The 15804-nt window shown below is 35.6% G+C and overlaps 1 pseudogene; it reads left to right on the top strand.

Annotated features, from left to right (window-relative positions):
* Window positions 1–15804, top strand: part of LOC139882134 (putative wall-associated receptor kinase-like 16) — a 62549-nt pseudogene that overhangs the window by 41956 nt on the left and 4789 nt on the right.

Raw genomic sequence — 15804 nt, 5'->3', positions numbered from 1 at the left:
AGAGGGTAAAACATGAACGTTAAGGATTGTTACCGGGTGCCTACAACTTATAGAATACTTTTATACACTTACGAGTGTACATAAATTTATAAACGGAAATCTTGTGGTCTATTAATATATTGAAATGATTGTTATGATAAACCTATGAACTCACCAACCTTTTGGTTGACACTTTAAAGCATGTTTATTCTCAGGTATTAAAGAAATCTTCCGCTGTGCATTAGCTCATTTTAAGGATATTACTTGGAGTCATTCATGGCATATTTTGAAAGACGTTGCATTCGAGTCATTGAGTTCATCAAGATTATTATTAAGCCAATTATAGTTGGATGTATTATGAAATGGTGTGAATGCCGTCAACTTTCGTTGTAAAGAAAGTTTGTCTTTTAAAAACGAATGCAATGTTTGTAAAATGTATCATATAGAGGTCAAATACCTCGCGATGTAATCAACTATTGTGAATCGTTTATAATGTATATGAACGGGTCCTTTCAGCTGATGGGTCCACACACATCCGTGTGAATAAGTTTTAGAGGTTTCTTCGCTCTACTAGAAGCTTCTGTTGGAAAACTGTTTCGGAAGTACTTTCCTAGAAGAAATCCCTCACATATTTGATCCGGATGATTAATTGGAGGCAAACCCTTCACCATTCCTTTACTTGATAATAATTTTAAGCCTCCAAAATTTAAGTGCCCGTATCTCATGTGCCAAAGCCAAGAATTATCTTTGAAACATGCTTTTAAACATCTTGGAATGTCATGTTGAATATTTAGCATGAACATCCTATTCGTTGACATTGGCACCTTAGCAATCAAACCTCCTTTTTGGTCTCTTAAAGAAAGGGTACGATTTATCATGTGAATATCATAGCCTTTCTCCAAGAGTTGTCCAATACTCAGTATATTCGTCTTCATATTGGGCACATAATACACGTTAGAGATAAATTGATGCCTTCCATTTTTCAAGCGGATGAGAATCTTACCTTTGCCTTTAACCGGGACTTTAGAGGAATCTCCGAAGGTGATATTTCCACTAATTACCTCGTCTAACTCCACAAACATGTTTTTCTCACCGCACATATGGTTGCTTGCACCCGTGTCGAGATACCACAAATTTGATTCTCCGTTATCTTCACCTTTGCATGCTAGTAACAAAGTGTTTTCCACGGCTTCAGTATCTTCTTGTGCAAAATTTGCTCTTTCTTGCACGTAATTGTTTGACTTCTCGCATTTCGAAGCATAGTGGCCAAATTTATGACAATTATAGCATTTGGTTTGAGAATTGTCATACCTTGGCTTTCTACTTGTGTAGCCTCTCCCGCGACCTCTTGTCGGGTAAAAATCTTGACTTCTTTCTTCATTTTTGTCAGAACTATAACCTCCACGTTTGATATATCCTTGCCCTCGTCCTCGGCCACGTACTTGACCACGGCCTCGTTGACTCGTTTGATGAGTCTTTTCACTGTTCTCTTCCTTGAAAGAGAGTTTTGCTTGTAAAGCTTGCTCCAAAGGCTCCTTATTTTTCTTATTGAACCTCTCTTCATGGGCTTGTAGTGAACCCATGAGTTCATCGATAGTCATTGATTCTAGATCTTTAGATTCTTCAATGGCTACGACTATATAGTAGAATTTTGAATCTAATGATCTAAGAATTTTCTCAATGACTCTTACATCACTTAGAGTTTCACCATTCCTCTTTAATTGATTGACAATCGCCAAGACTCTTGTAAAATAATCGGAAATTGATTCTGAGTCTTTCTTATTTAAGGATTCGAACTCACCTCGTAGTGTTTGTAGTCGAACCTTTTTCACCTTTTCAACTCCCTTGTGAGAATTCTCCAAGATCTCCCATGCTTTCTTGGCGGTGGTTGCACTTGCAATTTTCTCAAAAGCTCCATCATCTACACTTTGTTGGATGATGGAAAGAGCCTTTTGATCGTTCGTCTTCATTAATTTTTTCTCCTTGCCGAGAGGACCTTTTTCTGCAGGTTCCTCATAACCTTCCTCCACAATCTCCCATAAGTCTTGTCCACCTAGGAAGGTCTTCACTTGGATGCTCCATCGATCATAATTATCCTTTGTGAGGCGAGGAAATGTGATGACATTGTTGGCCATCATCTTGTCGAACCAAGCTCTGATACCAATTTGTTAGAAATAGGAGGTTATGTATATTATTTGTGGAAGAGAGGATTGATGATTTAGAAGTTTGATTGATCTTGAAGGCTTTGTTTTATTGCTTGTTGCTTTGCTTTTGCTTTGTTGCTTGATTACAAATGAGGGGTGAAGCCCTCTATTTATACTACTCAATGGAGTAGTCTAGATCACTCCATCATCTACTACTATCTAGATATTTCCTAGTATTTCTAGACCTAGATATTTTACAAGATTATTCTACACACATTCTACACACTTTCACTACTACATATTACAAGAAGTTTCTACATAATGGGCTATAATCTTGATCCAAAATAGTTGTATACTTGCAAGCCCAAATCCAAAACAAATAGCCCACAATCAAGTTTAGTTTCCAACAAGTATGTGGTGTAACTGCGATTTTCTTTGGAATAAGAAAGAAAAATCTAATGAAGCTACGCGAAAAGTTCTTTGAGAAAAATGGTGGCGCATTTTTGAAACAAAAAATCGATGCACCAGGGAATAGGGATGCAGTAATTATGTTCAGTGCTGAACAGCTTTTGAAAGCAACTGATAACTATTCTGAGGAACGAGTTATTGGACGAGGTGGTTTGGCGTAGTGTATAAATGGATCTTGGCTGATAAGAGTGTTGTTGCAGTAAAGAAGTCTAAACTCATTGACGGGACCCAAACAGAGCAATTCATCAATGAAGTATTGATCCTTACGCAAGTCATTCATCGAAATGTGGTAAAGTTATTAGGCTTCTGGTTAGAAGAAGAAGTCCCGGTACTAGTTTATGAATTTATTGCTAATAACACTCTTTATTATCACCTTCATCATGAATTGGGTGGAATGAGTTGGTTATCATGGGATAATCGGTTAAGAGTTGCTACTGAATCAGCGGATGCACTTGGATACCTTCATTCACAAGCCACTATGCCTATCATCCATCGAGATGTCAAGTCTACTAATATATTGTTAGATGAAAACTACACTACCAAAATTTCAGATTTTGGAGGCTCAAGATTAGTCCCATTAGATCACGATCAAGTGACTACACTCGTTCAAGGAACATTAGGATATCTTGATCCTGAATACTTCCACACAAGCCAATTAACAGAAAAAAAGTGATATATATAGCTTTGGAGTGGTACTTGTGTTAGAAAATAGGGTTGTAAATGATAATCCTGGATTGATTCTTGAATCGTGAAACACTTTCCTAATTAAGTATTTCGACCCTACTTACCTCGGGTTACACGAAATCTTAATTGGGATAAGACAAGAACGCAATTTGACTCTAGGCAAGAAGAGATCAAATTATAGTATTAGTGAGAATGTGAATGTTTCTGTATATATATATTTTTATGAAAGCAAAACTCATATCTCATATATATAAGAAATGAAAGGGTGCGATGAAAGGTAGCAACCTTTCAACAAAAAGAGGCAACCTTTCAATGAAAAGACGCAACTTTTCGTTAACACCTAATGGAAAATAGTGGAATTTTGAACCTTTTGAATACCACAATTTCCATGCCAGTATCAAGTTAACTCTTACGGGCGTGTACTCTGTAGTGACCCGAACTTTTCCATGTTTATATATATTAATTGAGATTGATATTTACATGATTAAATGTTTCCAACATGTTAAGCAATCAAACTTGTTAAGACTTGATTAATTGAAATATGTTTCATATAGACAATTGACCACCCAAGTTGATCGGTGATTCACGAACGTTAAAACTTGTAAAAAACTATATGATGACATATATATGGTTATATATATAGTTAACATGATATTATGATAAGTAAACATATCATTAATTATATTAACAATGAACTACATATGTAAAAACAAGACTACTAACTTAATGATTTTGAAACGAGACATATATGTAACGTTTATCGCTGTAACGACATTTAATGTATATATATCATATTAAGAGATATTCGTACATCATAATATCATGATAATATAATAATTTAAAATCTCTTTTGATATTATAAACATTGGGTTAACAACATTTAACAAGATCGTTAACCTAAAGGTTTCAAAACAACACTTACATGTAACGACTAACGATGACTTAACGACTCAGTTAAAATGTATATACATGTAGTGTTTTAATATGTATTTATACACTTTTGAAAGACTTCAATACACTTATCAAAATACTTCTACTTAACAAAAATGCTTACAATTACATTCTCGTTCAGTTTCATCAACAATTCTACTCGTATGCACCCGTATTCGTACTCGTACAATACACAGCTTTTAGATGTATGTACTATTGGTATATACACTCCAATGATCAGCTCTTAGCAGCCCATGTGAGTCACCTAACACATGTGGGAACCATCATTTGGCAACTAGCATGAAATATCTCATAAGATTACAAAAATATGAGTAATCATTCATGACTTATTTACATGAAAACAAAATTACATATCCTTTATATCTAATCCATACACCAACGACCAAAAACACCTACAAACACTTTCATTCTTCAATTTTCTTCATCTAATTGAACTCTCTCAAGTTCTATCTTCAAGTTCTAAGTGTTCTTCATAAATTCCAAAAGTTCTAGTTTCATAAAATCAAGAATACTTTCAAGTTTGCTAGCTCACTTCCAATCTTGTAAGGTGATCATCCAACCTCAAGAAATCTTTGTTTCTTACAGTAGGTTATCATTCTAATACAAGGTAATAATCATATTCAAACTTTGGTTCAATTTCTATAACTATAACAATCTTATTTCAAGTGATGATCTTACTTGAACTTGTTTTCGTGTCATGATTTTGCTTCAAGAACTTTGAGCCATCCAAGGATCCATTGAAGCTAGATCCATTTTTCTCTTTTCCAGTAGGTTCATCCAAGGAACTTAAGGTAGTAATGATGTTCATAACGTCATTCGATTCATACATATAAAGCTATCTTATTCGAAGGTTTAAACTTGTAATCACTAGAACATAGTTTAGTTAATTCTAAACTTGTTCGCAAACAAAAGTTAATCCTTCTAACTTGACTTTTAAAATCAACTAAACACATGTTCTATATCTATATGATATGCTAACTTAATGATTTAAAACCTGAAAACACGAAAAACACCGTAAAACCGGATTTACGCCGTCGTAGTAACACCGCGGGCTGTTTTGGGTTAGTTAATTAAAAACTATGATAAACTTTGATTTAAAAGTTGTTATTCTGAGAAAATGATTTTTATTATGAACATGAAACTATATCCAAAAATTATGGTTAAACTCAAAGTGGAAGTATGTTTTCTAAAATGGTCAACTAGACGTCGTTCTTTCGACTGAAATGACTACCTTTACAAAAATGACTTGTAACTTATTTTTCCGACTATAAACCTATACTTTTTCTGTTTAGATTCATAAAATAGAGTTCAATATGAAATCATAGCAATTTGATTCACTCAAAACGGATTTAAAATGAAGAAGTTATGGGTAAAACAAGATTGGATAATTTTTCTCATTTTAGCTACGTGAAAATTGGTAACAAATCTATTCCAACCATAACTTAATCAACTTGTATTGTATATTATGTAATCTTGAGATACCATAGACACGTATACAATGTTTCGACCTATCATGTCGACACATCTACATATATTTCGGAACAACCATAGACACTCTATATGTGAATGTTGGAGTTAGCTATACAGGGTTGAGGTTGATTCCAAAATATATATAGTTTGAGTTGTGATCAATACTGAGATACGTATACACTGGGTCGTGGATTGATTCAAGATAATATTTATCGATTTATTTCTGTACATCTAACTGTGGACAACTAGTTATAGGTTACTAACGAGGACAGCTGACTTAATAAACTTAAAACATCAAAATATATTAAAAGTGTTGTAAATATATTTTGAACATACTTTAATATATATGTATATATTGTTATAGGTTCGTGAATCAACAGTGGCCAAGTCTTACTTCCCGACGAAGTAAAAATCTGTGAAAGTGAGTTATAGTCCCACTTTTAAAATCTAATATTTTTGGGATGAGAATACATGCAGGTTTTATAAATGATTTACAAAATAGACACAAGTACGTGAAACTACATTCTATGGTTGAATTATCGAAATCGAATATGCCCCTTTTTATTAAGTCTGGTAATCTAAGAATTAGGGAACAGACACCCTAATTGACGCGAATCCTAAAGATAGATCTATTGGGCCTAACAAACCCCATCCAAAGTACCGGATGCTTTAGTACTTCGAAATTTATATCATATCCGAAGGGTGTCCCGGAATGATGGGGATATTCTTACATATGCATCTTGTTATTGTCGGTTACCAGGTGTTCACCATATGAATGATTTTTATCTCTATGTATGGGATGTGTATTGAAATATGAAATCTTGTGGTCTATTGTTATGATTTGATATATATAGGTTAAACCTATAACTCACCAACATTTTTGTTGACGTTTAAAGCATGTTTATTCTCAGGTGAATATTAAGAGCTTCCGCTGTTGCATACTAAAATAAGGACAAGATTTGGAGTCCATGTTTGTATGATATTGTGTAAAAACTGCATTCAAGAAACTGATTTCGATGTAACATATTTGTATTGTAAACCATTATGTAATGGTCGTGTGTAAACAGGATATTTTAGATTATCATTATTTGATAATCTACGTAAAGCTTTTTAAACCTTTATTTATGAAATAAAGGTTATGGTTTGTTTTAAAAATGAATGCAGTCTTTGAAAAACGTCTCATATAGAGGTCAAAACCTCGCAACGAAATCAATTAATATGGAACGTTTTTAATCAATAAGAACGGGACATTTCAGTTGGTATCCGAGCGTTGGTCTTAGAGAACCAGAATTTTGCATTAGTGTGTCTTATCGAGTTTGTTAGGATGCATTAGTGAGTCTGGACTTCGACCGTGTTTACTTGAAAAATGATTGCTTAACAAATTTTGTTGGAAACTATATATTTTTAACATGTGAATATTATGTGATATATTAATCTCTTAACGCGTTTGATATTATGTGATAGATGTCTACCTCTAGAACAAGTCCCATTGACTCACCTAATAATAATGAAGAGTCAAATATAAATTGGAATGATTCGTGGACTGATTCACAAGTTCCCGAAGAGGAACCGGAAGAAGAATCGGAATCGGAAGAAGAATCGGAACCGGATGAAGAAATAGAACCGGTGGGGGAAATAATAAAACGGTTAAGTAAAAGAAAATCCTCAACCAACCGACCAAAGTTAATTATGGTCAATGGTGTTTCCGCCAAGGAAGCAAAATATTGGGAGGATTACCAATTCTCCGATGAATCGGATTCCGACGAGAATTCCGATGATGTTATAGAAATTACCCCAACTGAATTTAAAAAGGCAAAAGAAAATAATAAGGGAAAGGGCATAAAAATAGAGAAATCTAATTCCAACCCCGATGAACTTTATATGTATCGTCAACCCCCGAAGTCCTTAAGTTGTAACAATGACCCGGGAACCTCTAAACCACCAGGTTTTTCTAAACCAATGTGGATCACGACGGCTCGTATTAGGGGAACATCATATATCCCTAGAAACTTGGCAAAACGAACCAAAACCGAAGAAGAAGAAACGAGCGAGTCGGAATAAGATAGTTGTATTCGTGTGGTGTAATATATGTAATATAGTGTGCTTATGCTTTATGATATATGTAAAAATTGCTTGTATTAATAAGTATTTTTTTATGAATCTAACTCTTGTCTATTTTACAGTTTAAAAACACAAAATGGATAGACAACCCAATATTTTAAGAGACCTACCCGGAGACATGATTGATGAAATCTTGTCTAGAGTCGGCCAGAATTCTTCGCCACAACTATTTAAGGCGAGATCAGTTTGTAAGACATTCGAAGAACGTTCCAAGAATGTCTTGGTTTATAAGAGACTTTCGTTTGAAAGATGGGGGATATCACATTGGGAAACCCATAAGTTACGATGTGTTTACTTTGACGCATATATTGCGGGGAACCCAAATGCTATTTTACGCAACGGGTTAAGAAATTATTTTGACTCAATATATCCGAATATTGGACTTCGTGATTTAGAAAAAGCGGCTAACATGCAACATAAAGAAGCATGTTATGCTTACGGATTAGTAATGTTCGCTTCTCACCAAAGTGAGAACAAGAACATCGGGCTACAACTATTAAACAAAACGTTTCCACAAGTGACGGAGTCGGTAATTGGGGTAAGAAATGAGGTTTTTAGATTATTACGGGACTGTTGGACATTACGTAACCCTCGTCCCTTTGATGACGTTACAACACGCTGTCTTATCAACGGCCATAACGGTTATGTTGCACAAGACCAAGGATGGGAAGTAGTCCTAGTAAAACCAGAATGCATGACTTGTTTCTGGACGTATGAATTACGTGTCTTTATTGCCTTTGCTGAACGACTTGTGTACTAGCTAGAATTGTCTTCACAACTATCTTGTATCAAAGTTATTGTGTGCTATATTTCATGCTTTATGTAAAATAAGCGGTATTGTAAGTTTGTAAAATATTGTATAAAAGTTTGAACGCGAAATATTATTATAATCAGTTTTTCATATAGAATTGTAGTAGTTGAATTGTATATTAGCTACTAAGTATGAACTTAACGGGTAGGTACTACCCGAATTTAAACTTATAAAACGCTAATATGAAGAAAAAGCTTTTATAAATGAGTTCATATTATGCTACGAAATACTATTAACTACTCTTAATATTCTGTATGATTAACTTGTTCCATTTAACTATTTTGAAGGAAATGGCACCGACTACTCGACACACCGTGAATATGAATGAAGAGGAATTCCGTACTTTTCTAGCTTCAAACATAGCCGCAGTACAGGCTGCGCTACATACCAACAATAACCTTGGATCTAGCAGTACAGGAAATCGTGTAGGATGCACCTACAAAGAATTCACTGCCTGCAAACCTTTAGAATTTGATGGAACCGAAGGACCGATCGGATTGAAACGGTGGACCGAGAAGGTTGAATCGGTGTTTGCCATAAGTAAGTGTACTGAAGAGGACAAAGTGAAGTACGCTACGCATACCTTCACAGGTTCTGCGTTAACATGGTGGAATACCTATCTAGAGCAAGTGGGACAAGATGATGCGTACGCACTACCGTGGTCAGCATTCAAGCACTTGATGAACGAGAAGTACCGTCCCAGAACCGAGGTCAATAAGCTCAAGACAGAACTTAGAGGGTTACGAACCCAAGGATTTGATATTACCACGTACGAAAGACGATTCACAGAATTGTGCCTATTGTGTCCGGGAGCATTCGAAGATGAGGAAGAGAAGATCGACGCGTTTGTGAAAGGATTACCGGAAAGAATCCAAGAAGATATAAGTTCACACGAGCCCGCCTCCATACAACAGGCATGTAGAATGGCTCACAAACTAGTGAACCAGATTGAAGAAAGAATTAAAGAACAGACTGCTGAAGAGGCCAATGTGAAGCAAGTCAAAAGAAAGTGGGAGGAAAACGGTGATAAGAATCACCAATACAACAACAACAGTAATTACAACAATAATCGCAACAATTATCCCAACAATCGCAACATCAATCGCAACTACAACAAACGGCCCAACAACAACAACAACAACAACAACAGCAACTACAACAATCATCCCAACAACAATAATAACCGCAACAACAACAACAACAATCAGAAGCAGCTATGCCAAAGGTGTGAAAAGAATCACTCGGGGTTCTGCACCAAATTTTGCAACAAGTGTAAAAGAAATGGTCATAGCGCGGCGAAGTGTGAGGTCTACGGACCAGGGGCTAATAGAACGAAAGGAACAAATGGTGTCGGAACGAGTAATGGCGGAGCAAGTAGTGTCGGAGCAAGTTATGCCAATGTAGTTTGTTATAAATGTGGAAAACCAGGCCACATTATTAGAAATTGCCCGAACCAGGAGAACACGAATGGACAAGGCCGTGGAAGAGTTTTCAATATTAATGCGATAGAGGCACAGGAAGACCCGGAGCTTGTTACGGGTACGTTTCTTATTGACAATAAATCTGCTTACGTTTTATTTGATTCGGGTGCGGATAGAAGCTATATGAGTAGAGATTTTTGTGCTAAATTAAGTTGTCCATTGACGCCTTTGGATAGTAAATTTTTACTCGAATTAGCAAATGGTAAATTAATTTCAGCAGATAATATATGTCGGAATCGAGAAATTAAACTGGTTAGCGAAACATTTAAGATTGATTTGATACCAGTAGAGTTAGGGAGTTTTGATGTGATAATCGGTATGGACTGGTTGAAAGAAGTGAAAGCGGAGATCGTTTGTTACAAAAATGCAATTCGCATTATACGAGAAAAAGGAAAACCCTTAATGGTGTACGGAGAAAAGGGTAACACGAAGCTACATCTTATTAGTAATTTGAAGGCACAAAAACTAATAAGAAAAGGTTGCTATGCTGTTCTAGCACACGTCGAGAAAGTACAAACTGAAGAAAAGAGCATCAATGATGTTCCCATTGCAAAAGAATTTCCCGATGTATTTCCGAAAGAATTACCGGGATTACCCCCACATCGATCCGTTGAATTTCAAATAGATCTTGTACCAGGAGCTGCACCAATAGCTAGTACTCCTTACAGACTCGCACCCAGCGAGATGAAAGAACTGCAAAGCCAATTACAAGAACTTTTAGAGCGTGGTTTCATTCGACCAAGCACATCACCGTGGGGAGCTCCTGTTTTGTTTGTCAAGAAGAAAGATGGTACATTCAGGTTGTGTATCGACTACCGAGAGTTGAACAAACTTACCATCAAGAACCGCTACCCACTACCGAGAATCGACGACTTATTTGATCAACTACAAGGCTCGTCTGTTTATTCAAAGATTGACTTACGTTCCGGGTATCATCAAATGCGGGTGAAAGAAGATGATATTCCAAAGACTGCTTTCAGAACACGTTACGGTCATTACGAGTTTATGGTCATGCCGTTTGGTTTAACTAATGCACCAGCTGTGTTCATGGACCTTATGAACCGAGTGTGTGGACCATACCTTGACAAGTTTGTCATTGTTTTCATTGATGACATACTTATTTACTCAAAGAATGACCAAGAACACGGTGAACATTTGAGAAAGGTGTTAGAAGTATTGAGGAAGGAAGAATTGTACGCTAAGTTTTCAAAGTGTGCATTTTGGTTGGAAGAAGTTCAATTCCTCGGTCACATAGTGAACAAAGAAGGTATTAAGGTGGATCCGGCAAAGATAGAAACTGTTGAAAAGTGGGAAACCCCGAAAACTCCGAAACACATACGCCAGTTTTTAGGACTAGCTGGTTACTACAGAAGGTTCATCCAAGACTTTTCCAGAATAGCAAAACCCTTGACTGCATTAACGCATAAAGGGAAGAAATTTGAATGGAATGATGAACAAGAGAAAGCGTTTCAGTTATTGAAGAAAAAGCTAACTACGGCACCTATATTGTCATTGCCTGAAGGGAATGATGATTTTGTGATTTATTGTGACGCATCAAAGCAAGGTCTCGGTTGTGTATTAATGCAACGAACGAAGGTGATTGCTTATGCGTCTAGACAATTGAAGATTCACGAACAAAATTATACGACGCATGATTTGGAATTAGGCGCGGTTGTTTTTGCATTAAAGACTTGGAGGCACTACTTATATGGGGTCAAAAGTATTATATATACCGACCACAAAAGTCTTCAACACATATTTAATCAGAAACAACTGAATATGAGGCAGCGTAGGTGGATTGAATTATTGAATGATTACGATTTTGAGATTCGTTACCACCCGGGGAAGGCAAATGTGGTAGCCGATGCCTTGAGCAGGAAGGATAGAGAACCCATTCGAGTAAAATCTATGAATATAATGATTCATAATAACATTACTACTCAAATAAAGGAGGCGCAACAAGGAGTTTTAAAAGAGGGAAATTTAAAGGATGAAATACCCAAAGGATCGGAGAAGCATCTTAATATTCGGGAAGACGGAACCCGGTATAGGGCTGAAAGGATTTGGGTACCAAAATTTGGAGATATGAGAGAAATGGTACTTAGAGAAGCTCATAAAACCAGATACTCAATACATCCTGGAACGGGGAAGATGTACAAGGATCTCAAGAAACATTTTTGGTGGCCGGGTATGAAAGCCGATGTTGCTAAATACGTAGGAGAATGTTTGACGTGTTCTAAGGTCAAAGCTGAGCATCAGAAACCATCAGGTCTACTTCAACAACCCGAAATCCCAGAATGGAAATGGGAAAACATTACCATGGATTTCATCACTAAATTGCCAAGGACTGCAAGTGGTTTTGATACTATTTGGGTAATAGTTGATCGTCTCACCAAATCAGCACACTTCCTACCAATAAGAGAAGATGACAAGATGGAGAAGTTAGCACGACTGTATTTGAAGGAAGTCGTCTCCAGACATGGAATACCAATCTCTATTATCTCTGATAGGGATGGCAGATTTATTTCAAGATTCTGGCAGACATTACAGCAAGCATTAGGAACTCGTCTAGACATGAGTACTGCCTATCATCCACAAACTGATGGGCAGAGCGAAAGGACGATACAAACGCTTGAAGACATGCTACGAGCATGTGTTATTGATTTCGGAAACAGTTGGGATCGACATCTACCGTTAGCAGAATTTTCCTACAACAACAGCTACCATTCAAGCATTGAGATGGCGCCGTTTGAAGCACTTTATGGTAGAAAGTGCAGGTCTCCGATTTGTTGGAGTGAAGTGGGGGATAGACAGATTACGGGTCCGGAGATTATACAAGAAACTACCGAGAAGATCATCCAAATTCAACAACGGTTGAAAACCGCCCAAAGTCGACAAAAGAGCTACGCTGACATTAAAAGAAAAGATATAGAATTTGAAATTGGAGAGATGGTCATGCTTAAAGTTGCACCTTGGAAAGGCGTTGTTCGATTTGGTAAACGAGGGAAATTAAATCCAAGGTATATTGGACCATTCAAGATTATTGATCGTGTCGGACCAGTAGCTTACCGACTAGAGTTACCTCAACAACTCGCGGCTGTACATAACACTTTCCACGTCTCGAATTTAAAGAAATGTTTTGCTAAAGAAGATCTCACTATTCCGTTAGATGAAATCCAAATCAACGAAAAACTTCAATTCATCGAAGAACCCGTCCAAATAATGGATCGTGAGGTTAAAAGACTTAAGCAAAACAAGATACCAATTGTTAAGGTTCGATGGAATGCTCGTAGAGGACCCGAGTTCACCTGGGAGCGTGAAGATCAGATGAAGAAGAAATACCCGCATCTATTTCCAGAAGATTCGTCAACACCTTCAACAGCTTAAAATTTCGGGACGAAATTTATTTAACGGGTAGGTACTGTAGTGACCCGAACTTTTCCATGTTTATATATATTAATTGAGATTGATATTTACATGATTAAATGTTTCCAACATGTTAAGCAATCAAACTTGTTAAGACTTGATTAATTGAAATATGTTTCATATAGACAATTGACCACCCAAGTTGATCGGTGATTCACGAACGTTAAAACTTGTAAAAAACTATATGATGACATATATATGGTTATATATATAGTTAACATGATATTATGATAAGTAAACATATCATTAATTATATTAACAATGAACTACATATGTAAAAACAAGACTACTAACTTAATGATTTTGAAACGAGACATATATGTAACGTTTATCGCTGTAACGACATTTAATGTATATATATCATATTAAGAGATATTCGTACATCATAATATCATGATAATATAATAATTTAAAATCTCTTTTGATATTATAAACATTGGGTTAACAACATTTAACAAGATCGTTAACCTAAAGGTTTCAAAACAACACTTACATGTAACGACTAACGATGACTTAACGACTCAGTTAAAATGTATATACATGTAGTGTTTTAATATGTATTTATACACTTTTGAAAGACTTCAATACACTTATCAAAATACTTCTACTTAACAAAAATGCTTACAATTACATTCTCGTTCAGTTTCATCAACAATTCTACTCGTATGCACCCGTATTCGTACTCGTACAATACACAGCTTTTAGATGTATGTACTATTGGTATATACACTCCAATGATCAGCTCTTAGCAGCCCATGTGAGTCACCTAACACATGTGGGAACCATCATTTGGCAACTAGCATGAAATATCTCATAAGATTACAAAAATATGAGTAATCATTCATGACTTATTTACATGAAAACAAAATTACATATCCTTTATATCTAATCCATACACCAACGACCAAAAACACCTACAAACACTTTCATTCTTCAATTTTCTTCATCTAATTGAACTCTCTCAAGTTCTATCTTCAAGTTCTAAGTGTTCTTCATAAATTCCAAAAGTTCTAGTTTCATAAAATCAAGAATACTTTCAAGTTTGCTAGCTCACTTCCAATCTTGTAAGGTGATCATCCAACCTCAAGAAATCTTTGTTTCTTACAGTAGGTTATCATTCTAATACAAGGTAATAATCATATTCAAACTTTGGTTCAATTTCTATAACTATAACAATCTTATTTCAAGTGATGATCTTACTTGAACTTGTTTTCGTGTCATGATTTTGCTTCAAGAACTTTGAGCCATCCAAGGATCCATTGAAGCTAGATCCATTTTTCTCTTTTCCAGTAGGTTCATCCAAGGAACTTAAGGTAGTAATGATGTTCATAACGTCATTCGATTCATACATATAAAGCTATCTTATTCGAAGGTTTAAACTTGTAATCACTAGAACATAGTTTAGTTAATTCTAAACTTGTTCGCAAACAAAAGTTAATCCTTCTAACTTGACTTTTAAAATCAACTAAACACATGTTCTATATCTATATGATATGCTAACTTAATGATTTAAAACCTGAAAACACGAAAAACACCGTAAAACCGGATTTACGCCGTCGTAGTAACACCGCGGGCTGTTTTGGGTTAGTTAATTAAAAACTATGATAAACTTTGATTTAAAAGTTGTTATTCTGAGAAAATGATTTTTATTATGAACATGAAACTATATCCAAAAATTATGGTTAAACTCAAAGTGGAAGTATGTTTTCTAAAATGGTCAACTAGACGTCGTTCTTTCGACTGAAATGACTACCTTTACAAAAACGACTTGTAACTTATTTTTCCGACTATAAACCTATACTTTTTCTGTTTAGATTCATAAAATAGAGTTCAATATGAAATCATAGCAATTTGATTCACTCAAAACGGATTTAAAATGAAGAAGTTATGGGTAAAACAAGATTGGATAATTTTTCTCATTTTAGCTACGTGAAAATTGGTAACAAATCTATTCCAACCATAACTTAATCAACTTGTATTGTATATTATGTAATCTTGAGATACCATAGACACGTATACAATGTTTCGACCTATCATGTCGACACATCTACATATATTTCGGAACAACCATAGACACTCTATATGTGAATGTTGGAGTTAGCTATACAGGGTTGAGGTTGATTCCAAAATATATATAGTTTGAGTTGTGATCAATACTGAGATACGTATACACTGGGTCGTGGATTGATTCAAGATAATATTTATCGATTTATTTCTGTACATCTAACTGTGGACAACTAGTTATAGGTTACTAACGAGGACAGCTGAC

This window comes from Rutidosis leptorrhynchoides, chromosome 1 (assembly GCF_046630445.1).
Source record: "Rutidosis leptorrhynchoides isolate AG116_Rl617_1_P2 chromosome 1, CSIRO_AGI_Rlap_v1, whole genome shotgun sequence".
In the NCBI taxonomy this organism is placed as follows: Eukaryota; Viridiplantae; Streptophyta; class Magnoliopsida; order Asterales; family Asteraceae; genus Rutidosis; species Rutidosis leptorrhynchoides.
Note: the sequence above shows the minus strand (reverse complement) of the source record. Positions and strands in the feature narration are given on the sequence as shown.